The 27,138-nt window shown below is 46.6% G+C and overlaps 18 non-coding genes and 3 pseudogenes across 18 annotated transcripts; all 21 read right to left on the bottom strand.

Moving 5' to 3' along the window:
• Positions 1 to 1,830: 1,830 nt before the first annotated feature.
• Positions 1,831 to 3,112, bottom strand: LOC146183012 (uncharacterized; annotated as a pseudogene).
• Positions 3,113 to 3,445: 333 nt separating this feature from the next.
• On the bottom strand, positions 3,446 to 3,517 carry TRNAW-CCA (transfer RNA tryptophan (anticodon CCA)). Its single transcript has one exon. It is a non-coding gene; the product is annotated as a tRNA-Trp (tRNA).
• Positions 3,518 to 5,774: 2,257 nt separating this feature from the next.
• Positions 5,775 to 5,846, bottom strand: TRNAW-CCA (transfer RNA tryptophan (anticodon CCA)). The gene has a single exon. It is a non-coding gene; the product is annotated as a tRNA-Trp (tRNA).
• Positions 5,847 to 6,121: 275 nt separating this feature from the next.
• On the bottom strand, positions 6,122 to 6,193 carry TRNAW-CCA (transfer RNA tryptophan (anticodon CCA)). Its single transcript has one exon. It is a non-coding gene; the product is annotated as a tRNA-Trp (tRNA).
• Positions 6,194 to 6,468: 275 nt separating this feature from the next.
• On the bottom strand, positions 6,469 to 6,540 carry TRNAW-CCA (transfer RNA tryptophan (anticodon CCA)). Its single transcript has one exon. It is a non-coding gene; the product is annotated as a tRNA-Trp (tRNA).
• A 943-nt stretch (positions 6,541 to 7,483) lies between these two features.
• On the bottom strand, positions 7,484 to 8,606 carry LOC146183017 (uncharacterized; annotated as a pseudogene).
• Positions 8,607 to 11,050: 2,444 nt separating this feature from the next.
• LOC146183018 (uncharacterized) lies at positions 11,051 to 12,332 on the bottom strand (annotated as a pseudogene).
• Positions 12,333 to 12,665: 333 nt separating this feature from the next.
• TRNAW-CCA (transfer RNA tryptophan (anticodon CCA)) lies at positions 12,666 to 12,737 on the bottom strand. The gene has a single exon. It is a non-coding gene; the product is annotated as a tRNA-Trp (tRNA).
• A 2,248-nt stretch (positions 12,738 to 14,985) lies between these two features.
• On the bottom strand, positions 14,986 to 15,057 carry TRNAW-CCA (transfer RNA tryptophan (anticodon CCA)). Its single transcript has one exon. It is a non-coding gene; the product is annotated as a tRNA-Trp (tRNA).
• A 275-nt stretch (positions 15,058 to 15,332) lies between these two features.
• On the bottom strand, positions 15,333 to 15,404 carry TRNAW-CCA (transfer RNA tryptophan (anticodon CCA)). The gene has a single exon. It is a non-coding gene; the product is annotated as a tRNA-Trp (tRNA).
• Positions 15,405 to 15,679: 275 nt separating this feature from the next.
• Positions 15,680 to 15,751, bottom strand: TRNAW-CCA (transfer RNA tryptophan (anticodon CCA)). Its single transcript has one exon. It is a non-coding gene; the product is annotated as a tRNA-Trp (tRNA).
• Positions 15,752 to 16,026: 275 nt separating this feature from the next.
• Positions 16,027 to 16,098, bottom strand: TRNAW-CCA (transfer RNA tryptophan (anticodon CCA)). Its single transcript has one exon. It is a non-coding gene; the product is annotated as a tRNA-Trp (tRNA).
• Positions 16,099 to 16,373: 275 nt separating this feature from the next.
• On the bottom strand, positions 16,374 to 16,445 carry TRNAW-CCA (transfer RNA tryptophan (anticodon CCA)). Its single transcript has one exon. It is a non-coding gene; the product is annotated as a tRNA-Trp (tRNA).
• A 275-nt stretch (positions 16,446 to 16,720) lies between these two features.
• TRNAW-CCA (transfer RNA tryptophan (anticodon CCA)) lies at positions 16,721 to 16,792 on the bottom strand. The gene has a single exon. It is a non-coding gene; the product is annotated as a tRNA-Trp (tRNA).
• Positions 16,793 to 17,067: 275 nt separating this feature from the next.
• On the bottom strand, positions 17,068 to 17,139 carry TRNAW-CCA (transfer RNA tryptophan (anticodon CCA)). Its single transcript has one exon. It is a non-coding gene; the product is annotated as a tRNA-Trp (tRNA).
• A 275-nt stretch (positions 17,140 to 17,414) lies between these two features.
• On the bottom strand, positions 17,415 to 17,486 carry TRNAW-CCA (transfer RNA tryptophan (anticodon CCA)). The gene has a single exon. It is a non-coding gene; the product is annotated as a tRNA-Trp (tRNA).
• A 275-nt stretch (positions 17,487 to 17,761) lies between these two features.
• TRNAW-CCA (transfer RNA tryptophan (anticodon CCA)) lies at positions 17,762 to 17,833 on the bottom strand. Its single transcript has one exon. It is a non-coding gene; the product is annotated as a tRNA-Trp (tRNA).
• Positions 17,834 to 18,108: 275 nt separating this feature from the next.
• TRNAW-CCA (transfer RNA tryptophan (anticodon CCA)) lies at positions 18,109 to 18,180 on the bottom strand. Its single transcript has one exon. It is a non-coding gene; the product is annotated as a tRNA-Trp (tRNA).
• A 275-nt stretch (positions 18,181 to 18,455) lies between these two features.
• On the bottom strand, positions 18,456 to 18,527 carry TRNAW-CCA (transfer RNA tryptophan (anticodon CCA)). The gene has a single exon. It is a non-coding gene; the product is annotated as a tRNA-Trp (tRNA).
• A 275-nt stretch (positions 18,528 to 18,802) lies between these two features.
• TRNAW-CCA (transfer RNA tryptophan (anticodon CCA)) lies at positions 18,803 to 18,874 on the bottom strand. The gene has a single exon. It is a non-coding gene; the product is annotated as a tRNA-Trp (tRNA).
• Positions 18,875 to 19,149: 275 nt separating this feature from the next.
• TRNAW-CCA (transfer RNA tryptophan (anticodon CCA)) lies at positions 19,150 to 19,221 on the bottom strand. The gene has a single exon. It is a non-coding gene; the product is annotated as a tRNA-Trp (tRNA).
• Between the last annotated feature and the right edge of the window lie 7,917 nt (positions 19,222 to 27,138).

Here is a 27,138-nt window from a genome sequence, read left to right on the forward strand (position 1 = left end):
TTTCTGGCGATGTGCGTATTAGTAAAGATTGTTCGCCCTTTGATACCGGACGTCTGATGCGGCCCGACAAGGTGTTTAATCACGCTTTGCACCCTCTTCGCCAGCACCTTCATGAATACTTTGTAATCAGTATTTGTAAGGCTGATAGGCCTGTACGATGTTACTGACAGTAGCTTGCCACGGTCGTTTGTTTTTGGGATCAGAACGATATGGGCTGTTCTAAAGAACGGTGGCACCTGACTTTTATTATAGGCCTCATAGAACAGGCGCTGCAGTATATATGCCAGCTCATTGGCGAAAGCCTTGTAAAATGCGGCTCCAAGTCCGTCTGGTGCCGGTGACTTGCCTGCAGGCATTTCCTCGATAGCAGCCTCAATTTCGCGCACGCTTATCGCTTCCTCCAGGCGTTCTTTGTCGTCATCTTCTATCTTTGGCATATCGGACATAAACTCCGTCATGACATCGTCACTGACTCGGGTAACGTTGCTAAATAACTCGCTTTAATAATCCACGAAAGCTTGCTCTATCAATTTTTGTTCACCCGTCACCTCGTTTTGATAGCGGATCTGTCTGATTTCGTTTTTTGATGCATGCCTTTTCTCGTCGCATAGAGATCGTTTAATTGGTGCTTCACCAAGCCATAAGCGTTCGCTCCGCGCTCGAATCAGAGCTGCCCTGTATTTTTCGTTGTCTGTAACCTCCAGTTCACTTTCGGTTCTTATTTCGGCTGAAACTTTTTCCGGTTCGGAACACACTGTGTTTAACAAAAATTCCAGCTGGCGTTGAAGTTCTTTTTCTTTCTTCATTTCATTTCGACGCTTGATGCTCCCTCTTTCAATCGCAGCCATTTTGAGTTCAGTTTTAAATTCTTCCCAGGCAAATCCCTAATTTTCTGGCTCATTATTCATTAGCCACCCCAGTTTTTCTTTTACTCCGTTAACAAAAGCTTCATCATCGAGTAGTTTAGCGTTGAACTTCCACAGGTTCCAGTTGAATCGCTGCTGCTTTGGCAATGATCGGAGAATGAAACAGGTATAACCGTATAACTATTGCAGTGTGGCACCAACGGAAGCGATAAGTAAACTCTGTCAAGCCTTGCTTGACTATTTCGCTGGGTGTGCGTAAATTGTGGCCGCCCACCGATCGTTATCGTGCGACCTAAATCTTCCATGTTATAGTCAGCCACTAAGGATAGGAGCAAGTCAGCGCTTCGGTTACTTGTATATACCAGTTTAGACCGATCTTCGGCACAAGAAACGCAGTCAAAATCTCCAAGCAAAATAACGTACCTGTCACATTGCATATATTGCTTAAGGTCTTCAAAAAAATAACATCGCTCACATACACTGTTGGGAGCATAGACACAAATCAAGCGCCACCCTTTTTCAGCTAGCGAAAAATCCAAGACGATAAGGCGTCTCGTTTCAGACTCAGTAATCATTTCCTCTATAATTCCAACACTTTTACGTATCAACACAACACAGCCAGCAGATTTTCCGACGGCATGACATACACAAATGTTGTAATTGGTTTTAAAAGGCGACACCATACGATCGATCTGCTCTTGCTTTTCCATCTTTTTCTCTTGTACCGCAATTAAGTCAAGCTCTTTTTCCATGCAAAGGCGGCTAAGCTGATATTGCCTTCGCCTGGTTGACAATCCCCTGCCATTAATTGTCGCTACATTTATCGAGTAATTGAAGTTGTTCGCCATTTTAAAGCATGCTTATAAATCGTGTGATGTCATTACACACATGACTGCCACAACTACATCGTGCGTGTAGCAAAAACTCAAGACATGGTACGAAAAAAGAACATCCGGCAAAGTCCTCAACTGTACCTTGAAGGTGCATCTCGAAGTATCCTTGAATCCTTCCATTTTGACTCAGGAGCGGTTAGGCGCCTTCGACGGCACCGATTCTGTACACTAAGTGGGCGTCGCCGCGGGTCTTCGGTCCAGCGGGATGTTCTGTTTTGGGCGTAATGTCGCCCGACGTCCCCCCGTTGCTTTTGCCGGGGGTTCATCATTAGCCGGTTGGCCTTGCTGTCCATCCTGGATATCCGCCTCTTCATGCGTCCTTTTCGTGACAGTACCTGTTGTGCCTGGCTCCAGTTTGAATCCATTACGCCATCATCGCTTGCCTCCATTTCATTGCCTTTTGAAGCTGAAGATCCTTCATCGCTCTCAGAGTGTGTTGAAGGCGGCACCAGTTTAGAAGTCGGGACACCTGGAGAATTACTGGGCTTAACTTCGCGCTGTACTCCAGACTTTTGCTCTTGAGGCTTAGCATCTTCATTATTCGGTCCTGCTCTTTTACAGGTTTCCTCGACGTCTGCTTCGTCCATGAGCAGGTCGGTGACACCATTCTTTGCCACTTTATGTGTTACAGAAGCGTACGTCTTCACGCACTGTTCCTCTTCGTGTACATAACGATGACAAAGGGCGCAGCGCGGAACACGACACTCGCGTCGGATGTGGCCCGTATTGCGACAGCGCAGGCATAACGGGGCCCTGCCCGGCACCACAACCAGAGCAAGTTCACCTGCAATACGGAGCTGATGTGGTAGGTCCTCCTCCGTCACACCTGTCTTCAGAATAATAGTCACCAGGCGAGTCGAGGATGCTTTGTCGTGCACGCCTTGAACACGCCACCGTTCCCGGGACACTTCCGTCACTTTGCCATACGGCAAAAACGCCGCTCGTATGTCATCGTCCGGCACGCTGTGAAGCATCCAATGTAATTTTATGTGCAGTGCTTGATTGGCAGGATCTACCACAAGGCAGCAGCGTTCTTTCACCATCACCTCCTTCCTAGACAAGAGCCTTTTCACACCGTCTTCATTTCTGAAGGTCACTGCCCATACATGACTCATCTGGTACGCCCACAGGGCGATAACTTCCGACAGCAAGCCCAGGCCCGCCAATGCATCACGGAAGTTTTCAACTCGGTATGGCCTTGCCCGCACATCGGCATGCAAAGAAAATGGTATTCAAAACAACTCGCCCTGTTGGTAGCTGAGGCAGGAGCACTTGGTATTCCGATTCATCAGTGTCAAACATCCTGTTACCGCGGCTGTGGTGGGCCGCTGAAGCCGCTCCTACGGAGCTCATGCTGAACACGTCCGCTCGCTAGCGCGGCCGGAAGTGAAATCCTGCGCCACCGAATCATTTTTGCAGGCAGTGCGCTGTACACATTTCTCAAGCGCACAACGCCCTCAATGAAATGTTCGCGAACAGGGCGAACAACCAAGTCACCGTGTTCGAACTGCATTCGAGTTTTCTAAACAGCATGGAGGCCCAGGAGCATGATAGTTTGTACCACCGAGTTGGGCTTTTTGCCAACCACTGCGGAGTAGGTGTCAGGTCCACGTATAGCACTCCGAGTTAATGATTTGCGGCATGTGAGGCAAATTGTAGAGCGCAGAAAGGTTGACGAAAAAAAAGTGACCCGGACGTGATTCGAACACACAACCTTCTGAGCTGGAGTCAGACGCGCTACCGTTGCGCCACCCAGTTTTTTTTTTCCTTTATTGCATGAATTGGTACAAATACATCAGTAAAAGATCGTGGTTGCCATGCCCCTTGGCTGACAACCGTGTCTAATGGACTTTCCTTACCACAAGTTCGCCCATCAGACTCAGGACCTCCTCCGCAGCGTCTTGCTATTTCAAAATTTCTTTTAGTTTATACACTTGTTCAACAAAATAATCACATACAGATCGTGCATCGACATCACAGTGTCTATAAGCCATCCTACTCCTCCAAATACTGTGAAGGCCCAATAGCATGATGAGGTCATACTGAAAATCATCATTAACAGTTGCCAAGTACCGAATTCCACGTGGCGTCAGTGGCAGGTCTTTATTAATTGTCCTTTGTAACATATCCCAGTAAAACACCGCATCCCAACAATCCAGGAACACGTGCTCAACTGTTTCAGGTTTCCTACATAGTAGACAGTTTGAGCCCCAAGGTACATAAAGGCCCTTTTCTTCCATGCATGTTTTGACTGGGAGGGTTCCTGTATGCAATTTAGAAAAAAATGTTTTTATGCCCGGTGCAACAGTTATGTTTTTAGCACATCTTTCCCGGGCCCTTGACAGTATAAGGTTCTGTACAATGGAGCTGGGAACAATTGTGAAATAAGATCCTTGTACAGTCGCTTAGGTGGTACCGTTGCCAAATACTCTACAGAGTACCTCACGCGCAAAAACATGAACGACCATACCACTTCTCGCAGGAAGCGTGACACAGTGTATCCCCGAGCAGAGCATGAAGAGACTATAAATGCTGGAATTGCACTGGATAGCATGATTTGCATAAAGGTTCTCAGGAATGCATCTTTTTGGTCACGTAGGAAACAAAACCTTAAAACCATCTGCCGCACATATAGATGCATTAGAGACAACTCTCCGTCTTTAACTCGCCGAAAGAGATTATCCAGTTGGACGACCAAATGAAGACCGCAAATACACGATGGAACCTATGTACATTGCTTCGAGCACAATACAATACTTGAAGTAAATACATTATTCTCGCCATCAAAAAGGTATTGCATACAGTCGCACGGGCGAAAAGAGAGAAGTTACGTCCCATCTATCCTTTCATCCCTTCCCGTATTTCTTCTGCTTTTTCATTCCAGTAATTCGTATTTTCCCCGTATTTTTCCAAAGGGACTCCCAAATAAACTCCGGGCTTTGTAGCCCATCTTACTCCACAGAAACTTTCCGCTTCCTCTTCCCATTCCCCGTGCCAGACTACGAGACTCTTCTTTAAATTAACAGCACTACCAGCCTGCCTGCAATACCTATACCTTTGTGTTACTTTCAAAGCTTCCAAAACGCTTTCGCGATCTTCACAAAAAAGCGCCACATCATCAGATCAGCGTATGCCAATATTTTCACTTCACATACTCCCAGCTTAAAACCACGGATGTATTCGTTAGCAATTACCATTCTACACAATGGTTCCAAATATATAGCAAAGAGGAGAGGAGACAGTGGACATCCCTGCCGCACAGATGCTCTTACATTAATTCTTTCAGATAACACTTTGTTAATCATAAGGCGTGTAGAACAACATGCATAAGCGATTTTAACTCCTTTCAATACAACGGCACCAACGCCAATATGTTCCAACAAACAGTACAATATTTCATGAGACACACGATCAAATGCTTTTTCGAAATCAACTTGAACCATGGCCACTCTCCTGTTTAGAGCATCGCAGCACTCTAACACAGTACGCGCTACATGAATATTATTAAATATGCTTCTGGTCTTTATTCCACATGTTTGATGAGGTCCAACAATATCTTTTATAATGTATTGCAATCTCTTAGCTAACACCTTCATCAGAATTTTATAATCAACATTTGTTAACGTGATCGGTCTATAGCTTGTAACTTTTAAACGCATGGCTGGCTCATCAGTCTTGGGAACCAAGACCGTATGCGCGTTGGTAAACGACGGTGGCAGATAACCCACACACCAAGTCATATTTTCAGGCAGCGCGCTGTACACATTTCTCAAGCGCACAACGCCCTCAATGAAATGTTCGCGAATAGTGCGAACAACCAAGCCACCGTGTTCGAACTGCATTCGAGTTTTCTACACAGCATGGAGGCCCAGGAGCATAATAATTTGTACCACCGAGTTGGGCCTTTTGCCAACCACTGCGGAGTAGGTGTCACGTCCGCGTATAGCACTCCGAGTTTATGATTTGCCGCATCTCGGGCAAAATGTAGAGCGCAGAAAGGAAGACGCACAAAAAGTGACCCGGACGTGATTCGAACACGCAACCTTCTGATCTGGAGTCAGACGCGCTACCGTTGCGCCACCGAGCCATATTTTCAGGCAGCGCTGTACACATTTCTCAAGCGCACAACGCCCTCAATGAAATGTTCGCGAATAGTGCGAACAACCAAGTCATCGTGTTCGAACTGCATTCGAGTTTTCTACACAGCATGGAGGCCCAGGAGCATAATAATTTGTACCACCGAGTTGGGCCTTTTGCCAACCACTGCGGAGTAGGTGTCACGTCCACGTATAGACCTCCGAGTTTATGATTTGCCGCATCTCGGGCAAAATGTAGAGCACAGAAAGGAAGACGCACAAAAAGTGACCCGGACGTGATTCGAACACGCAACCTTCTGATCTGGAGTCAGACGCGCTACCGTTGCGCCACCGAGCCATATTTTCAGGCAGCGCTGTACACATTTCTCAAGCGCACAACGCCCTCAATGAAATGTTCGCGAATAGTGCGAACAACCAAGCCACCGTGTTCGAACTGCATTCGAGTTTTCTACACAGCATGGAGGCCCAGGAGCATAATAATTTGTACCACCGAGTTGGGCCTTGTGCCAACCACTGCGGAGTAGGTGTCACGTCCGCGTATAGCACTCCGAGTTTATGATTTGCCGCATCTCGGGCAAAATGTAGAGCGCAGAAAGGAAGACGCGCAAAAAGAGACCCGGACGTGATTCGAACGCGCAACCTTCTGATCTGGAGTCAGACGCGCTACCGTTGCGCCACCGAGTCTTTTTTTTTCTTTATTTCCTGACCGAGGACGTACACAAAAAAGACACATGTGACATCAATAACATGACATAATAAAAGATCAAGCATTGACTTAAAGCTTCGGCCTTCCTTAGCTGAAGTTGTCGGATTAAAAATCCCTCATATGTGACAACCCTTCTAAACTAACCAACCATTCTGACTCTAGTTTTAACGCTTTCTGTTCATTCACATATGCCCGTATGCTCTTTCTAAAGAGCTGTCTCGCTGAACGTGCATCGACGTCACCATGCTCTACAGCCATTCTGCTTTTCCATATGCTGTGGAGAGCCAGTAGCATCAAAAGATCCAACGGTGTATCATTGTTCGCTTCTACTGGCAAGAATCGAATACCATGTGGGCTTATGGGTAGTTCCTTTTTAAGTGTCCTCTGGAGCACGTCCCATAAAAATACGGCGTCCCAGCATTCGAGAAACACGTGTTCAATCGTCTCCTCTTTCCTGCATATTATGCAGTGGACACCCCAGGGTACAAAAAGCCCTTTCTGTTCCTTCCATTTCTTTACCTCCAATGTTCCAGTGTGCAGCTTAAAAAAGAACGTTTTCATCCCTGCCGGCACCATCATCCTCTTCACTCTTTTAAGAACATTTTTGCCCCCGGTAGACGAGTACACAGCTCTGTACAACGGTTCTGGAAGCACCACATCGCACAAGTCTTTATACAGTTTTTTCCGGTTTACACTCCACAAATAGTCTAAAGTAAACCGCACCATCAAGAACCTGTACGCCAAGACCACTTCCCTTAGATACCCGTGGACACCTCCTGACATGCGGTCAGAAGAAACGACAATTCCCGGGAGAGCTTGACCCAGGCGTAACTGACAGACCGTACGAAGAAATGGATTTTTCACATTCCTCAAAAACATGAAACGATTGACTAACTGGCGCAGAAACAGATGTGCCCGAGTCTTTTTCTTTCTTTGTTGCCGGAGAATGCACAGTTTACAAGAGATAAAACACGCCAACCTGTCTTCAGTTGGCGAGACCAAATTAAAATTTCTTCAGGCACACTAACTCATCAAATACATCGATCCACTCAGGAGGTTCGGGTGATGCCTGGTACACTTCTCTCATGTATACCATACTCTGAATGATATTTTCGCGTACAGAGAGAACATTTGGATCTGCGTAACGCACTGCCATTCTTTTTTGCCACAGACTGTGAAGGCCTAGGAGCATAAGAATGTCATAGGGAATTTCATCACTTTTCACTGGGAGAAACCGGATGCCGTAGGGTGTAATGGGCAGCTGTTTCATTAAAGTTCGTTGTGATATGTCCCAATGGAAGACAGGGTCCCAGCACTCGTTGAAAACGTGTTCAATTGTTTCCGCTTTTTTGCACAATAGACAATTAATTGTCCATGGAACGAATATGCCCTTCTGGTGTAGCCATGCTTTTACGGGGAGGGTGTTCGTGTGTAACTTAAAAAAGAAGGATTTAATGTGAGGTCTAACTGGCATTCTTTTGACCCTCTTCAACACATCCCTTCCTGGGCCTTCACAGTAAATTACTCTGTACAATGGAGCTGGTAGTAGGTTTTCCAGCAAGTCAGCATACAATTTCTTTTTTGTAACAGAACACAGGTAATTCCATGAGAACCGATCATGCAGCATACGGAAAGAAACCACAACTTCATGAAAGTAGCCAGTCACACGACGGCACCTTATATCACTGGTTAATGAATTCAGGCAGCGCTCTCGCGAGTCGAACTTGCATAACTGTGCGCAAAAAACTGTCCCTTTGATCCCGTAGAAAAAAGAAACGTGACAAAATCTGCCTAATAAACAAATGAGATAGGCCCAGGCCTCCATCGCGGTCTGAGCGGAAAAGATTAGTGCGGCTGACTCTCTCCCAAGTTGAGCCCCATATAAATACAGCAAAACATCGGTGCATTTTCTGTACATTTGCACGGCTCATACACAGCACCTACAGCACGTACCATATTTTAGCTATCAAAACAAATTGCACACAGTAGCACGCGCAAACATTGAAAGGCCACGACCCTGTCAATTTCCCATCTTCTCCCTCATTCTATCCGTTGCCTGCCTCACTCCAGTACTCTGCGGGATTCTGATAGTGTTCGAGTGGTACACCAAGATACGTCGTTGGTGTGGTTATCCAATTCATACATGCAAACCTATCTAGCTTAATGTCCCAGTTGCCATGCCATATACCAACACTTCTTTCCCAGTTTAACTCTGAACCAGTGAGCTTACAGAACTTCTTAGCAAGATTGACGGCCCCTAACACACTCTGGCGATCTTGACAGGATACGGCTATGTCGTCAGCGTACGCCAGTAATTTTACCTCCGTAGAGTGTATCTTAAAACCTATTATGGCTGTTTGACGAATCACTGCTAAACAAAAAGGTTCGACATAAATAGCAACAATAGGGGTGACAGTGGGCATCCTTGTCTTACAGAAGATCGTATAGGCACTCTCTCTGTAAGAGATTTATTTATTATGAGCTGTGCTGCACAATCTTTGTAGGCCATCATTACGCCATCTAAAATGGTGCTGCCAACATTCACATACCTTAATATGCTGAACAGAATCTCATGTGAAACCCTATCAAATGCTTTCGCCAGGTAGGGTTGCAGCATAGCAACTTGACCTTCTATGTCATCGCAGCACTCTAACACATTTCTGGCGATGTGCGTATTAGTAAAGATTGTTCGCCCTTTGATACCGGACGTCTGATGCAGCCCGACAAGGTGTTTAATCACGCTTTGCACCCTCTTCGCCAGCACCTTCATGAATACTTTGTAATCAGTATTTGTAAGGCTGATAGGCCTGTACGATGTTACTGACAGTAGCTTGTCACGGTCGTTTGTTTTTGGGATCAGAACGATATGGGCTGTTCTAAAGAACGGTGGCACCTGACTTTTATTATAGGCCTCATAGAACAGGCGCTGCAGTATATATGCCAGCTCATTGGCGAAAGCCTTGTAAAATGCGGCTCCAAGTCCGTCTGGTGCCGGTGACTTGCCTGCAGGCATTTCCTCGATAGCAGCCTCAATTTCGCGCACGCTTATCGCTTCCTCCAGGCGTTCTTTGTCGTCATCTTCTATCTTTGGCATATCGGACATAAACTCCGTCATGACATCGTCACTGACTCGGGTAACGTTGCTAAATAACTCGCTTTAATAATCCACGAAAGCTTGCTCTATCAATTTTTGTTCACCCGTCACCTCGTTTTGATAGCGGATCTGTCTGATTTAGTTTTTTGATGCATGCCTTTTCTCGTCGCATAGAGATCGTTTATTTGGTGCTTCACCAAGCCATAAGCGTTCGCTCCGCGCTCGAATCAGAGCTGCCCTGTATTTTTCGTTGTCTGTAACCTCCAGTTCACTTTCGGTTCTTATTTCGGCTGAAACTTTTTCCGGTTCGGAACACACTGTGTTTAACAAAAAATTCCAGCTGGCGTTGAAGTTCTTTTTCTTTCTTCATTTCATTTCGACGCTTGATGCTCCCTCTTTCAATCGCAGCCATTTTGAGTTCAGTTTTAAATTCTTCCCAGGCAAATCCCTAATTTTCTGGCTCATTATTCATTAGCCACCCCAGTTTTTCTTTTACTCCGTTAACAAAAGCTTTATCATCGAGTAGTTTAGCGTTGAACTTCCACAGGTTCCAGTTGAATCGCTGCTGCTTTGGCAATGATCGGAGAATGAAACAGGTATAACCGTATAACTATTGCAGTGTGGCACCAACGGAAGCGATAAGTAAACTCTGTCAAGCCTTGCTTGACTATTTCGCTGGGTGTGCGTAAATTGTGGCCGCCCACCGATCGTTATCGTGCGACCTAAATCTTCCATGTTATAGTCAGCCACTAAGGATAGGAGCAAGTCAGCGCTTCGGTTACTTGTATATACCAGTTTAGACCGATCTTCGGCACAAGAAACGCAGTCAAAATCTCCAAGCAAAATAACGTACCTGTCACATTGCATATATTGCTTAAGGTCTTCAAAAAAATAACATCGCTCACATACACTGTTGGGAGCATAGACACAAATCAAGCGCCACCCTTTTTCAGCTAGCGAAAAATCCAAGACGATAAGGCGTCTCGTTTCAGACTCAGTAATCATTTCCTCTATAATTCCAACACTTTTACGTATCAACACAACACAGCCAGCAGATTTTCCGACGGCATGACATACACAAATGTTGTAATTGGTTTTAAAAGGCGACACCATACGATCGATCTGCTCTTGCTTTTCCATCTTTGTCTCTTGTACCGCAATTAAGTCAAGCTCTTTTTCCATGCAAAGGCGGCTAAGCTGATATTGCCTTCGCCTGGTTGACAATCCCCTGCCATTAATTGTCGCTACATTTATCGAGTAATTGAAGTTGTTCGCCATTTTAAAGCATGCTTATAAATCGTGTGATGTCATTACACACATGACTGCCACAACTACATCGTGCGTGTAGCAAAAACTCAAGACATGGTACGAAAAAAGAACATCCGGCAAAGTCCTCAACTGTACCTTGAAGGTGCATCTCGAAGTTTCCTTGAATCCTTCCATTTTGACTCAGGAGCGGTTAGGCGCGTTCGACGGCACCGATTCTGTACACTAAGTGGGCGTCGCCGCGGGTCTTCGGTCCAGCGGGATGTTCTGTTTTGGGCGTAATGTCGCCCGACGTCCCCCCGTTGCTTTTGCCGGGGGTTCATCATTAGCCGGTTGGCCTTGCTGTCCATCCTGGATATCCGCCTCTTCATGCGTCCTTTTCGTGACAGTACCTGTTGTGCCTGGCTCCAGTTTGAATCCATTACGCCATCATCGCTTGACTCCATTTCATTGCCTTTTGAAGCTGAAGATCCTTCATCGCTCTCAGAGTGTGTTGAAGGCGGCACCAGTTTAGAAGTCGGGACACCTGGAGAATTACTGGGCTTAACTTCGCGCTGTACTCCAGACTTTTGCTCTTGAGGCTTAGCATCTTCATTATTCGGTCCTGCTCTTTTACAGGTTTCCTCGACGTCTGCTTCGTCCATGAGCAGGTCGGTGACACCATTCTTTGCCACTTTATGTGTTACAGAAGCGTACGTCTTCACGCACTGTTCCTCTTCGTGTACATAACGATGACAAAGGGCGCAGCGCGGAACACGACACTCGCGTCGGATGTGGCCCGTATTGCGACAGCGCAGGCATAACGGGGCCCTGCCCGGCACCACAACCAGAGCAAGTTCACCTGCAATACGGAGCTGATGTGGTAGGTCCTCCTCCGTCACACCTGTCTTCAGAATAATAGTCACCAGGCGAGTCGAGGATGCTTTGTCGTGCACGCCTTGAACACGCCACCGTTCCCGGGACACTTCCGTCACTTTGCCATACGGCAAAAACGCCGCTCGTATGTCATCGTCCGGCACGCTGTGAAGCATCCAATGTAATTTTATGTGCAGTGCTTGATTGGCAGGATCTACCACAAGGCAGCAGCGTTCTTTCACCGTCACCTCCTTCCTAGACAAGAGCCTTTTCACACCGTCTTCATTTCTGAAGGTCACTGCCCATACATGACTCATCTGGTACGCCCACAGGGCGATAACTTTCGACAGCAAGCCCAGGCACGCCAATGCATCACGGAAGTTTTCAACTCGGTATGGCCTTGCCCGCACATCGGCATGCAAAGAAAATGGTATTCAAAACAACTCGCCCTGTTGGTAGCTGAGGCAGGAGCACTTGGTATTCCGATTCATCAGTGTCAAACATCCTGTTACCGCGGCTGTGGTGGGCCGCTGAAGCCGCTCCTACGGAGCTCATGCTGAACACGTCCGCTCGCTAGCGCGGCCGGAAGTGAAATCCTGCGCCACCGAATCATTTTTGCAGGCAGTGCGCTGTACACATTTCTCAAGCGCACAACGCCCTCAATGAAATGTTCGCGAACAGGGCGAACAACCAAGTCACCGTGTTCGAACTGCATTCGAGTTTTCTAAACAGCATGGAGGCCCAGGAGCATGATAATTTGTACCACCGAGTTGGGCTTTTTGCCAACCACTGCGGAGTAGGTGTCAGGTCCACGTATAGCACTCCGAGTTAATGATTTGCGGTATGTGAGGCAAATTGTAGAGCGCAGAAAGGTTGACGAAAAAAAAGTGACCCGGACGTGATTCGAACACGCAACCTTCTGATCTGGAGTCAGACGCGCTACCGTTGCGCCACCCAGTTTTTTTTCCTTTATTGCATGAATTGGTACAAATACATCAGTAAAAGATCGTGGTTGCCATGCCCCTTGGCTGACAACCGTGTCTAATGGACTTTCCTTACCACAAGTTCGCCCATCAGACTCAAGACCTCCTCCGCAGCGTCTTGCTATTTCAAAATTTCTTTTAGTTTATACACTTGTTCAACAAAATAATCACATACAGATCGTGCATCGACATCACAGTGTCTATAAGCCATCCTACTCCTCCAAATACTGTGAAGGCCCAATAGCATAATGAGGTCATACTGAAAATCATCATTAACAGTTGCCAAGTACCGAATTCCACGTGGCGTCAGTGGCAGGTCTTTATTAATTGTCCTTTGTAACACATCCCAGTAAAACACCGCATCCCAACAATCCAGGAACACGTGCTCATCTGTTTCAGGTTTCCTACATAGTAGACAGTTTGAGCCCCAAGGTACATAAAGGCCCTTTTCTTCCATGCATGTTTTGACTGGGAGGGTTCCTGTATGCAATTTAGAAAAAAATGTTTTTATGCCCGGTGCAACAGTTGTTTTTAGCACATCTTTCCCGGGGCCTTGACAGTATAAGGTTCTGTACAATGGAGCTGGGAACAATTGTGAAATAAGATCCTTGTACAGTCGCTTAGGTGGTACCGTTGCCAAATACTCTACAGAGTACCTCACGCGCAAAAACATGAACGACCATACCACTTCTCGCAGGAAGCGTGACACAGTGTATCCCCGAGCAGAGCATGAAGAGACTATAAATGCTGGAATTGCACTGGATAGCATGATTTGCATAAAGGTTCTCAGGAATGCATCTTTTTGGTCACGTAGGAAACAAAACCTTAAAACCATCTGCCGCACATATAGATGCATTAGAGACAACTCTCCGTCTTTAACTCGCCGAAAGAGATTATCCAGTTGGACGACCAAATGAAGACCGCAAATACACGATGGAACCTATGTACATTGCTTCGAGCACAATACAATACTTGAAGTAAATACATTATTCTCGCCATCAAAAAGGTATTGCATACAGTCGCACGGGCGAAAAGAGAGAAGTTACGTCCCATCTATCCTTTCATCCCTTCCCGTATTTCTTCTGCTTTTTCATTCCAGTAATTCGTATTTTCCCCGTATTTTTCCAAAGGGACTCCCAAATAAACTCCGGGCTTTGTAGCCCATCTTACTCCACAGAAACTTTCCGCTTCCTCTTCCCATTCCCCGTGCCAGACTCCGAGACTTTTCTTTAAATTAACAGCACTACCAGCCTGCCTGCAATACCTATACCTTTGTGTTACTTTCAAAGCTTCCGAAACGCTTTCGTGATCTTCACAAAAAAGCGCCACATCATCAGCGTATGCCAATATTTTCACTTCACATACTCCCAGCTTAAAACCACGGATGTATTCGTTAGCAATTACCATTCTACACAATGGTTCCAATTATATAGCAAAGAGGAGAGGAGACAGTGGACATCCCTGCCGCACAGATGCTCTTACATCAATTCTTTCAGATAACACATTGTTAATCATAAGGCGTGTAGAACAACATGCATAAGCGATTTTAACTCCTTTCAAAACAACGGCACCAACACCAATATGTTCCAACAAACAGTACAATATTTCATGAGACAAACGATCAAATGCTTTTTCGAAACCAACTTGAACCATGGCCACTCTCCTGTTTAGAGCATCGCAGCACTCTAACACAGTACGCGCTACATGAATATTATTAAATATGCTTCTGGTCTTTATTCCACATGTTTGATGACTTCCAACAATATCTTTTATAATGTATTGCAATCTCTTAGCTAACACCTTCATCAGCATTTTATAATCAACATTTGTTAACGTGATCGGTCTATAGTTTGTAACTTTTAAACGCATGGCTGGCTCATCAGTCTTGGGAACCAAGACCGTATGCGCGTTGGTAAACGACGGTGGCAGATAACCCACACACCAAGTCATATTTTCAGGCAGCGCGCTGTACACATTTCTCAAGCGCACAACGCCCTCAATGAAATGTTCGCGAATAGTGCGAACAACCAAGTCACAGTGTTCGAACTGCATTCGAGTTTTCTACACAGCATGGAGTCCCAGGAGCATAATAATTTGTACCACCGAGTTGGGCTTTTTGCCAACCACTGCGGATTAGGTGTCACGTCCACGTATAGACCTCCGAGTTTATGATTTGCCGCATCTCGGGCAAAATGTAGAGCACAGAAAGGAAGACGCACAAAAAGTGACCCGGACGTGATTCGAACACGCAACCTTCTGATCTGGAGTCAGACGCGCTACCGTTGCGCCACCGAGCCATATTTTCAGGCAGCGCTGTACACATTTCTCAAGCGCACAACGCCCTCAATGAAATGTTCGCGAATAGTGCGAACAACCAAGTCACCGTGTTCGAACTGCATTCGAGTTTTCTACACAGCATGGAGGCCCAGGAGCATAATAATTTGTACCACCGAGTTGGGCCTTTTGCCAACCACTGCGGAGTAGGTGTCACGTCCGCGTATGGCACTCCGAGTTTATGATTTGCGGCATCTCGGGCAAAATGTAGAGCGCAGAAAGGAAGACGCACACAAAGTGACCCGGACGTGATTCGAACACGCAACCTTCTGATCTGGAGTCAGACGCGCTACCGTTGCGCCACCGAGCCATATTTTCAGGCAGCGCTGTACACATTTCTCAAGCGCACAACGCCCTCAATGAAATGTTCGCGAATAGTGCGAACAACCAAGCCACCGTGTTCGAACTGCATTCGAGTTTTCTACACAGCATGGAGGCCCAGGAGCATAATAATTTGTACCACCAAGTTGGGCCTTTTGCCAACCACTGCGGAGTAGGTGTCACGTCCGCGTATAGCACTCCGAGTTTATGATTTGCGGCATCTCGGGCAAAATGTAGAGCGCAGAAAGGAAGACGCACAAAAAGTGACCCGGACGTGATTCGAACACGCAACCTTCTGATCTGGAGTCAGACGCGCTACCGTTGCGCCACCGAGCCATATTTTCAGGCAGCGCTGTACACATTTCTCAAGCGCACAACGCCCTCAATGAAATGTTCGCGAATAGTGCGAACAACCAAGTCACCGTGTTCGAACTGCATTCGAGTTTTCTACACAGCATGGAAGCCCAGGAGCATAATAATTTGTACCACCGAGTTGGGCCTTGTGCCAACCACTGCGGAGTAGGTGTCACGTCCGCGTATAGCACTCCGAGTTTATGATTTGCCGCATCTCGGGCAAAATGTAGAGCGCAGAAAGGAAGACGCACAAAAAGTGACCCGGACGTGATTCGAACACGCAACCTTCTGATCTGGAGTCAGACGCGCTACCGTTGCGCCACCGAGCCATATTTTCAGGCAGCGCTGTACACATTTCTCAAGCGCTCAACGCCCTCAATGAAATGTTCGCGAATAGTGCGAACAACCAAGTCACCGTGTTCGAACTGCATTCGAGTTTTCTACACAGCATGGAGGCCCAGGAGCATAATAATTTGTACCACCGAGTTGGGCCTTTTGCCAACCACTGCGGAGTAGGTGTCACGTCCGCGTATAGCACTCCGAGTTTATGATTTGCCGCATCTCGGGCAAAATGTAGAGCGCAGAAAGGAAGACGCACAAAAAGTGACCCGGACGTGATTCGAACACGCAACCTTCTGATCTGGAGTCAGACGCGCTACCGTTGCGCCACCGAGCCATATTTTCAGGCAGCGCTGTACACATTTCTCAAGCGCACAACGCCCTCAATGAAATGTTCGCGAATAGTGCGAACAACCAAGTCACCGTGTTCGAACTGCATTCGAGTTTTCTACACAGCATGGAGGCCCAGGAGCATAATAATTTGTACCACCGAGCTGGGCCTTTTGCCAACCACTGCGGAGTAGGTGTCACGTCCGCGTATAGCACTCCGAGTTTATGATTTGCCGCATCTCGGGCAAAATGTAGAGCGCAGAAAGGAAGACGCACAAAAAGTGACCCGGACGTGATTCGAACACGCAACCTTCTGATCTGGAGTCAGACGCGCTACCGTTGCGCCACCGAGCCATATTTTCAGGCAGCGCTGTACACATTTCTCAAGCGCTCAACGCCCTCAATGAAATGTTCGCGAATAGTGCGAACAACCAAGTCACCGTGTTCGAACTGCATTCGAGTTTTCTACACAGCATGGAGGCCCAGGAGCATAATAATTTGTACCACCGAGTTGGGCCTTTTGCCAACCACTGCGGAGTAGGTGTCACGTCCGCGTATAGCACTCCGAGTTTATGATTTGCCGCATCTCGGGCAAAATGTAGAGCGCAGAAAGGAAGACGCACAAAAAGTGACCCGGACGTGATTCGAACACGCAACCTTCTGATCTGGAGTCAGACGCGCTACCGTTGCGCCACCGAGCCATATTTTCAGGCAGCGCTGTACACATTTCTCAAGCGCTCAACGCCCTCAATGAAATGTTCGCGAATAGTGCGAACAACCAAGTCACCGTGTTCGAACTGCATTCGAGTTTTCTACACAGCATGGAGGCCCAGGAGCATAATAATTTGTACCACCGAGTTGGGCCTTTTGCCAACCACTGCGGAGTAGGTGTCACGTCCGCGTATAGCACTCCGAGTTTATGATTTGCCGCATCTCGGGCAAAATGTAGAGCGCAGAAAGGAAGACGCACAAAAAGTGACCCGGACGTGATTCGAACGCGCAACCTTCTGATCTGGAGTCAGACGCGCTACCGTTGCGCCACCGAGCCATATTTTCAGGCAGCGCTGTACACATTTCTCAAGCGCACAACGCCCTCAATGAAATGTTCGCGAATAGTGCGAACAACCAAGTCACCGTGTTCGAACTGCATTCGAGTTTTCTACACAGCATGGAGGCCCAGGAGCATAATAATTTGTACCACCGAGTTGGGCCTTTTGCCAACCACTGCGGAGTAGGTGTCACGTCCGCGTATAGCACTCCGAGTTTATGATTTGCCGCATCTCGGGCAAAATGTAGAGCGCAGAAAGGAAGACGCACAAAAAGTGACCCGGACGTGATTCGAACGCGCAACCTTCTGATCTGGAGTCAGACGCGCTACCGTTGCGCCACCGAGCCATATTTTCAGCCAGCGCTGTACACATTTCTCAAGCGCACAACGCCCTCAATGAAATGTTCGCGAATAGTGCGAACAACCAAGTCACAGTGTTCGAACTGCATTCGAGATTTCTACACAGCATGGAGGCCCAGGAGCATAATAATTTGTACCACCGAGTTGGGCCTTTTGCCAACCACTGCGGAGTAGGTGTCACGTCCGCGTATAGCACTCCGAGTTTATGATTTGCCGCATCTCGGGCAAAATGTAGAGCGCAGAAAGGAAGACGCACAAAAAGTGACCCGGACGTGATTCGAACACGCAACCTTCTGATCTGGAGTCAGACGCGCTACCGTTGCGCCACCGAGCCATATTTTCAGGCAGCGCTGTACACATTTCTCAAGCGCTCAACGCCCTCATTGAAATGTTCGCGATTAGTGCGAACAACCAAGTCACCATGTTCGAACTGCATTCGAGTTTTCTGCATAGCATGGAGGCCCAGGAGCACAATAATTTGTACCACCGAGTTGGGCTTTTTGCCAACCACTGCGGAGTAGGTGTCACGTCCGCGTATAGCACTCCGAGTTTATGATTTGCCGCATCTCGGGCAAAATGTAGAGCGCAGAAAGGAAGACGCACAAAAAGTGACCCGGACGTTATTCGAACGCGCAACCTTCTGATCTGGAGTCAGACGCGCTACCGTTGCGCCACCGAGCCATATTTTCAGCCAGCGCTGTACACATTTCTCAAGCGCACAACGCCCTCAATGAAATGTTCGCGAATAGTGCGAACAACCAAGTCACCGTGTTCGAACTGCATTCGAGTTTTCTACACAGCATGGAGGCCCAGGAGCATAATAATTTGTACCACCGAGTTGGGCCTTTTGCCAACCACTGCGGAGTAGGTGTCACGTCCGCGTATAGCACTCCGAGTTTATGATTTGCCGCATCTCGGGCAAAATGTAGAGCGCAGAAAGGAAGACGCACAAAAAGTGACCCGGACGTGATTCGAACGCGCAACCTTCTGATCTGGAGTCAGACGCGCTACCGTTGCGTCACCGAGCCATATTTTCAGCCAGCGCTGTACACATTTCTCAAGCGCACAACGCCCTCAATGAAATGTTCGCGAATAGTGCGAACAACCAAGTCACAGTGTTCGAACTGCATTCGAGATTTCTACACAGCATGGAGGCCCAGGAGCATAATAATTTGTACCACCGAGTTGGGCCTTTTGCCAACCACTGCGGAGTAGGTGTCACGTCCGCGTATAGCACTCCGAGTTTATGATTTGCCGCATCTCGGGCAAAATGTAGAGCGCAGAAAGGAAGACGCACAAAAAGTGACCCGGACGTGATTCGAACACGCAACCTTCTGATCTGGAGTCAGACGCGCTACCGTTGCGCCACCGAGCCATATTTTCAGGCAGCGCTGTACACATTTCTCAAGCGCTCAACGCCCTCAATGAAATGTTCGCGATTAGTGCGAACAACCAAGTCACCATGTTCGAACTGCATTCGAGTTTTCTGCATAGCATGGAGGCCCAGGAGCACAATAATTTGTACCACCGAGTTGGGCTTTTTGCCAACCACTGCGGAGTAGGTGTCACGTCCGCGTATAGCACTCCGAGTTTATGATTTGCCGCATCTCGGGCAAAATGTAGAGCGCAGAAAGGAAGACGCACAAAAAGTGACCCGGACGTGATTCGAACGCGCAACCTTCTGATCTGGAGTCAGACGCGCTACCGTTGCGCCACCGATTTTTTTTTATTTATTGCCTGATCTGCGGCCAATACAATAGATGTCTACATATACACACAATCGTAGTTAAAAGCGCTTGCCAACCTTTGGCTAGCACATGTGTTTAAAAACGCTTCAAGTTAACAAGGTCATCTAACACCGGCAACCATTCTGGTGGGTCTGTGCTCGATTTACATACTTCACGAATGTACAGTACACTTTCCATAAAGTACTCTCTGGCGGGCCTGGGGTTTAGATCTGCGTGATGTACCGCCATCCGAGTGCGCCATATGCCGTGCATGCATAGTACCATTATCATATCATGCGGCACCCCTCCATCGTTTGATGTAGGGAGAAAGCGGATGCCATACGGTGTTAGCGGTAAGTCCTTTTTTAAAGTGCGTTGTAGTATGTCCCACAGAAAAACAGCATCAGAACACTCAAGAAAAATATGATCAATTGTCTCTGGTCTTCTACAATGGAAACAGTTTACTGTCCACGGAACAAAAATACCTTTCTGCTCGAGCCATGGTTTCACTGGTAGAGTTGCAGTGTGTACTTGAAAAAAAAAAAGCTTTTTACCGAAGGTCGAACTGGCATCCGCTTTACTCTCTTCAATACATCTTCACTTTTACCTTTTGGATACATCAAGCGATACATTGGCTGTGGCATGCATACATCAACAACATCCTTGTACAATTGCCTTCGGGTTACGTCACCCAGGTATTTTACTGAAAATCGTGCTTGGAGAAATTGAATGGACCCAATAACCTCTCGAAGAAATCCGCGCGCACTTGATCTCTTAACTCGATTTGAAGACACAACAAAAGATGGCACATGATCACACAATCGGGTTTGAATCACAGTCCTTAAAAAAGCATCCCCTTGGTCTCGCACGAACAGAAACCTCGAAACCACTTGTTTCAAGAACAGGTGAGCCAAACCCAGTCCGCCCCCTTTTACTGTACGAAAAAGGTTCGTGCGGCTTGTGCGCTCCCATGTCGACCTCCATATAAATACTGCGAACACCCTATGTAGCTTTTGTATGCTCCCTCTCGAAGCACACATGACTTGCAGAACATACCAAATTCTCGCTACGAGAAACAGGTTACAAGCAGTTGACCTCGCGAAGATGGATAGGTCCCGCCCACCAAACTTCGCGGTTTTTTCTTTAACTGCTCTGCTTCCAGTTTCCAATATTCCGAGGTGTCTTTATAGTGTTGTAGGGGCACACCGAGATACTTCGTTGGCGAGCGTGACCATTTCATGTTTTCAAAACGTACTCGCGTGGGACCCCATTCCCCATGCCAGATTCCTATAGATTTTTCCCAGTTAATGCTGCTTCCCGTCATCCTGCGGAACTTTGTTGCTGCGCTTACCGCGTTAGTGATACTGGTCTCATCAGTGCAGAATACAGCTATGTCGTCCGCGTATGCTAAAAGCTTAACTTCACTTGAGGAAAATCGATAACCGGTGATAGCATTGTTGGTTATAATGCTTAAACAAAAGGGCTCCAAAAACAAGGCAAATAGTAAAGGCGACAAGGGACACCCTTGCTTAACAGATGATTTTACTTGAAATGGAGTGGTTAATGCCTTATTGACTACAATCCTGGTGAACATGTTAGTATAGCATAACTTAATTCCTTCTATTAGTACCTTCCCGACGTTCACATGTTGCAAGATACTGAACAGGATTTTGTGAGCGACTTTATCGAACGCTTTCTCTAAGTCTAACTGTATCATTGCTACCCTCTCACAGTACGCATCACAACACTCTAGTATAGTTCTAGTCACGTGGATGTTAGTTTGAATAGAACGCCCCCTGACACCACACGTTTGGTGTGTCCCTACCACCCTCTGTATTACGCGTTGGAGTCTTTTGCCTAATATTTTCGCAAGGATCTTATAGTCTGTATTTGCCAGAGTTATCGGTCGGTATCCTCGTACTGACAACAGCGTAGTACAATCGTCCGATTTGGGAAACAGTACCATATGACTGTGTCTAAAAGACGGAGGCAATTGCCTTATGCTGTATGCTTCTTCTATTACGTGGTGTAGGACTATAGCGAACTCGTCTTTAAACGCTTTATAAAACTCGGCGCCGAACCCGTCAGGTCCCGGCGCTTTGCCTGAGTGTAATTCGTCTATTGCACACACTACTTCTGTAACGGTAATTGGCGCTTCCAAACTTGTTTTTATCTCATCTTCTATTTGCGGCATGAGCCTTAAGAATTGCGTTTCAAACCCTTCTTCCAGTTGTTTCTCCCGACCAAGTAATTCACAGTAATAATCCACAAAAGCGCGTTGTATCGCCTGGTTATCTCGCACAACCTTGTCCCCGAACGTTAACGCTCTTATTTCGTTGCGCGTTGCATAACTTCTTTTGTTTGATAAGGACCGTTTTGTTGGAGCTTCACCCATGTACAGTGTTTCTGCGCGCGCACGGATTACCGCTCCCCTGTATCTGTCTACGTCGATTATTTCTAATTCGCTCTTTACTTCCTTGATTTCCGTACTGAATCGGCCTGGCGACGATGCTTCGACGCTTAAATAAAAATCCAACTTAGTACGCAGTTCATTTTCTTTCTTCCTTTTGTTTTTACTCATTACACCGGCACTTTCGATCGCAATCATATTCGCCTCTTGTTTAAACAGTTCCCATGCCTCGCTGTAGCTTTCCTGCCTACGAACAAGCAAGTCGTCAATTTTTCTTTGAATTTTTTAACAAATGATTCATCATCGAGAATCTGTACGTTGAATTTCCACAGATCCCAGTTGAATTTGGGCGGTTTTCTCGGACCCAGCATCACCATGACCAAACTGTGGTCACTGAAAGAAACGTTTTTAAAACCATACTCGGTGCACACAGGTACTACTTTTGCAGATACATAAATTCGATCCAGTCTGGCGAGGCTGCCTCGCTGGTGATGGGTAAACCATTGTGATGTTGAATTCGACATAAATAACCCTACATCTTCTAGTCCGCGGTCGTTAACCAGCTCGTTCAAAAACAATGAACTCGCATCTCGAACAGGCGCCTGCCTAGTTCGGTCTTCGGATCGGCACACACAATTAAAATCACCCATCATTACGATGATCATTTCATCTGTGTTTAGGTGGCACTCAACTGACTCGAAAAACATTTTGCGTTCACCCTCCTTATTTGGAGCGTATAAACAAATGACTCTAAACTTGTTACTTTGCAGTATAAAGTCACACACTATTAGACGGCCACTGCCACAAGTATAAACACTTTCAATGGTTGCTTCCAAGGACTTCTTAACAAAAAGGCCACAGCCACGCGCTGTGCCAGTAGCGTGCGAAATGCACACATTCTAATGTGCTCTGAAAGGTTCCACCATGCGGTTTGTTGCTTCCTCACTTTCAACTTTTGTCTCTTGAATAGCAATGACGTCGAGGTTGTTTTCCATGAAAAGCCGACTTAGTTGATATTGTCTTCTCCGAGTGGACAAGCCGCGCACATTCAGCGTGGCCACATGCAAACTTCTTTCTATGCACACTGCCATTTTTTTCTCAAGGAGCTCCCGAACCGCATGGTGTTACCTTCGACTTTGGAGCCCCGGATCGAAATCTCAATTTCTCCCCCTTGCACAGTCTTTTGCAGCCTACAGTTCACAGACACGGCGTTTTTTAAATCGCCGCGAGAAGCTGTCCCTGCCTTAGCCATCGCTCGTTGGCGGCTCCGACACTCACTTGGCTGGGGATCACGTCGCAGGCATCACCGACGGTTTTCGCTCGGGTCTCGGCTCGGGCGGAATTTTGGGTGCCACTCTCAAAGATGGCCTTCGGTTGGGCAGAGCTTTCACTGGTGGCTCCTCGTTGGGTTCGTGTCCTTTGGCGTGCGAATCGTTGCTGCTGTCGGCGTGAAGACGTCTCGTTGCTGTAGGCATGGTTGACATCACGGCGTCTTCTTTTTCCAGAGTTTTCCCAGGCGATGCACAAGGAGCTTCGCTCCTATTTCCACCATTCTCGTCCGCAGCGTTTTCCGCCGCAGGAGAAGCTTCCGATATAGTCTTTGTTTGCGCATTAACTGGTCCTTCTGTTTCAGAAGCAAGTGCGGCATCCTTGTCTACAGTAGGTGGTACGCCCCCTCCACCAGCTGCTTCCTCTGCGTCCACTTGGTCCATGAGATTTTCTTCCTGGACTTTGTTGCCCGCTCTGATACCTGCTACATTGGCATACGACCTAGAGCACATAGCTTCTTCATGGCCGTATCGCTTGCACATGGCACAGCGAGGCACTTTACACTCCCTCCTGATGTGCCCTCGGCTATTGCATCTCAGACATAACGGCGGGTGCCCCGGTGCGACTAGTAGTGCCGTACTTCCAGAAATGCGTATTTGGTGAGGCGCTACTGTTGCGCCACCGAGTTTTTTTTTTATTGCCTGCTTTGACAGATACACTGCAAATATTTACAGATAAAACACGGTGACCATGCCGTGGTCAGCGTGAATGCTTAAAACTTCTTAAAATGAACAAGTTCATCTAGGACGCCAATCCAGTCTGGAGGTTCTGACAATGTACGGTAAACATCTAGTAAGTACATAATGCTTTCAATGAAATTCTCCCTGCCTGGACGGACGTTTACATCGGCGTGCCTAACAGCCATCCTTGTTTGCCATATGCTGTGGAGCCCCAGATCCATGATTAGGTCATAAGGAATGTCTCCATCGTTTTCAATTGGTAGAAAACGGATTCCGTAGGGTGTTATTGGTAGGTCTTTCTTCAGAGCCCGTTGCAAGATGTCCCAGTAGAAGACTGGATCCCAGAAATCAATAAATACATGATCTATTGTTTCTGGTTTCTTGCATAATATACAGTTAGTTGTCCATGGAACGAATATTCCCTTTTCCTCTAACCAAGTCTTAACTGGGAGCGTGCCTGTATGAAGTTTAAAGAAGAAGGTTTTAATACTGGGCTTAATATTCATCTTTTTAACTCTCTTTAAAACATCATTTCCTGGGCCTCCACAGTATATTGTTCGGTACCTGGGTGTTGGCAACATTGTATCCAGTAGGTCTCTGTACAGTTTTTTCCTTTGCACTGAACTTAAGTACTCACGGGAAAATCGAGCCTTTAAGATTTGGAATGCAAGTACAACTTCTCGCCAAAACCCAGTTACTGCGCGTCCACCGTCATTTTCATGATGAAACAATAAATTCAGGTAAGGCATTGCCGAAGTGCACTTGCATTACTGTGCGCAAAAAATAGTCTTTATGGTCCCGCAGAAAAATAAATCGCGACACAATTTGTCTTAGAAGCAGGTGAGACAGGCCTAATCCACCATTACAAACAGAATGAAACAAATTCGTCCTACTAGTACGTTCCCAACTTGCCCCCCAAATGAAAACCGCGAACACTCTGCGAATTTTTTGCATATTTTTGCGTTTCATGAACAAAAATCGGAGTACGAACCACACCTTGGATATCAAGAAAAGATTGCAGACAGTCGCGCGGGCAAACATGGACAAATTACGGCCTTGCCAGCCTTGCGTCTTTTCCCTGACCCTTTCTGTCTCTTGACGCCAGTACTGTTCGCTATCTTGATAGCTATCAAGTGGCATACCCAGATACTTCGTAGGCAACGATGTCCATCGCATGTTTGCAAACGTTTCTGGTCTTTCGTTCCAGTTACCATGCCAAAAGCCAGCCGATTTTTTCCAGTTAATCTCACAGCCAGTTGCGGTGCAAAAACCGCCAGCAACCTCTACTGCCTCACTTACGCTTTGTCGGTTCACACAGAAAATGGCTATATCATCCGCGTACGCAAGTACTTTCACTTCGGATGCTTGTAGCTTGAATCCACGGATTCTTTCATTATTAATCAGGCTTAAACAAAAGGGCTCTAGATACAAGGCAAATAGAAGAGGGGACAATGGACATCCTTGCCTCACTGACGATCGCACGGCTATTGCGTCAGTAAGACTTTTAATTACAATAATACGGGTAGAGCACCCAGCGTATGCCATTTTGACTCCATCTACGATAACACTTCCGATATTTACATGCTCTAAAATGGTGAAAAGGACGTCTTGTGAAACGTTGTCAAATGCTTTTGACAAGTCAAGCTGTATCATTGCTACATGTCTTCCGTCTGCATCGCAACACTCTAAAACGCATCTTGCTGTGTGTACATTCGTACAGATAGTGCGGCCCTTAATGCCGCACGTTTGGTGTGGACCTACCAACTGTTTAATGACACCTTGCACCCTCCTTGCCAACACTTTCATAAACAATTTATAATCCACATTTGTGAGGCTTATAGGCCGATAGGACCCTACGATAGAAGTTTAACTGCGTCTTCTGATTTAGGAATTAAGACAATATGTGAAGCTTTGAAAGATGGCGGCATTTGTTTAACGTGGTATGCTTCCTTTATTACGCAGTACAATGCCCTGCTGGCTTCTGATTTGAATTTCTTGTAAAAAGCAGCCCCTAATCCGTCAGGACCGGGTGATTTTCCAGCGCTTATTTCTTCTATAGCCTGCTCAATTTCAAGTACACTGATTGGTTGCTCAAGCCTGGCTTTAACTTCATCCTCAAGCCTGGGCATGGTCTGCAAAAACTGACTTTCGAATTGTTCTTTCCTTTGCTTAGCCCGCCCAAGTAGCTCACTATAGTACTCTGCAAACGCTTCTTTGATAACCTCGCATTCTGTTGCAACTTCGTTATGGTAAAGTATCTTTTGAATTTTGTTTTTTTCCGCGTATCTTTTCTCGTCACCGAGTGAGCGCTTGTTCGGTGTCTCGCCAACCCATAATCGCTCTGCTCGTGCTCGCACAATAGCTCCCCTATATCTTTCTTCATCGATAAGCTCAAGTTTATTCTTAACTTCTTTAATCTGCTTCGACCACAATCCAGGCGTCCCGCTATCTAGGTTCAGCAACAAGCTTAGTTGACGGTGCAGATCTTTCTCGTTCTCTTTACTGACATGTCGTAAAATGGTTGCTCTTTCTATTGCTTTCATTTTTATATTGTTCTTAAAACTTTCCCACTCACTCATCCAGTCCCCTGATTTGGTCGCGAACAGTGCGTTGAACATTTCCTTTACTTCGTTCACATAGCTCTCATCCTCCAAAAGTTTAGAATTAAATTTCCAAAGCTCCCAGTTAAATTTAGATTTATTTTCCTTTGCTCCTATGCAAAAAACTACTAGGCTGTGATCTGTAAAAGACACGTTCTTAACTTCATAACTTCGGCACAGAGGCGCGAGTTCTAGGGAAATGTATGCACGATCTAGCCTCGCATGACTTTCTCTTTGGAAATGTGTGTACTGGCGTTGTCCACTAGGTGATAAAAGCCAACCAACGTCTTCTAGATGATACTCTGTGGTTAACGTCCTTAATAAGTGCGCGCTAGGGTCCTTCACAGGCTGAAGTTTTACGCGATCTTCAGGCATACATACACAATTGAAGTCACCCACCATAACAACACATCTTTCACCCTTCAAATGCTGTTCGAGCTGCTCGAAGAACAACCTACGCTCCCCTTCCTTATTAGGTGCATAGACGCATATCATACGCCATTTCAAATTAGAGAAGGAAAAGTCAACAACAATCAGGCGTCCAGA

Source organism: Amblyomma maculatum, chromosome 7, assembly GCF_055883805.1.
Source record: "Amblyomma maculatum isolate TAMU_Amacu chromosome 7, ASM5588380v1, whole genome shotgun sequence".
In the NCBI taxonomy this organism is placed as follows: Eukaryota; Metazoa; Arthropoda; class Arachnida; order Ixodida; family Ixodidae; genus Amblyomma; species Amblyomma maculatum.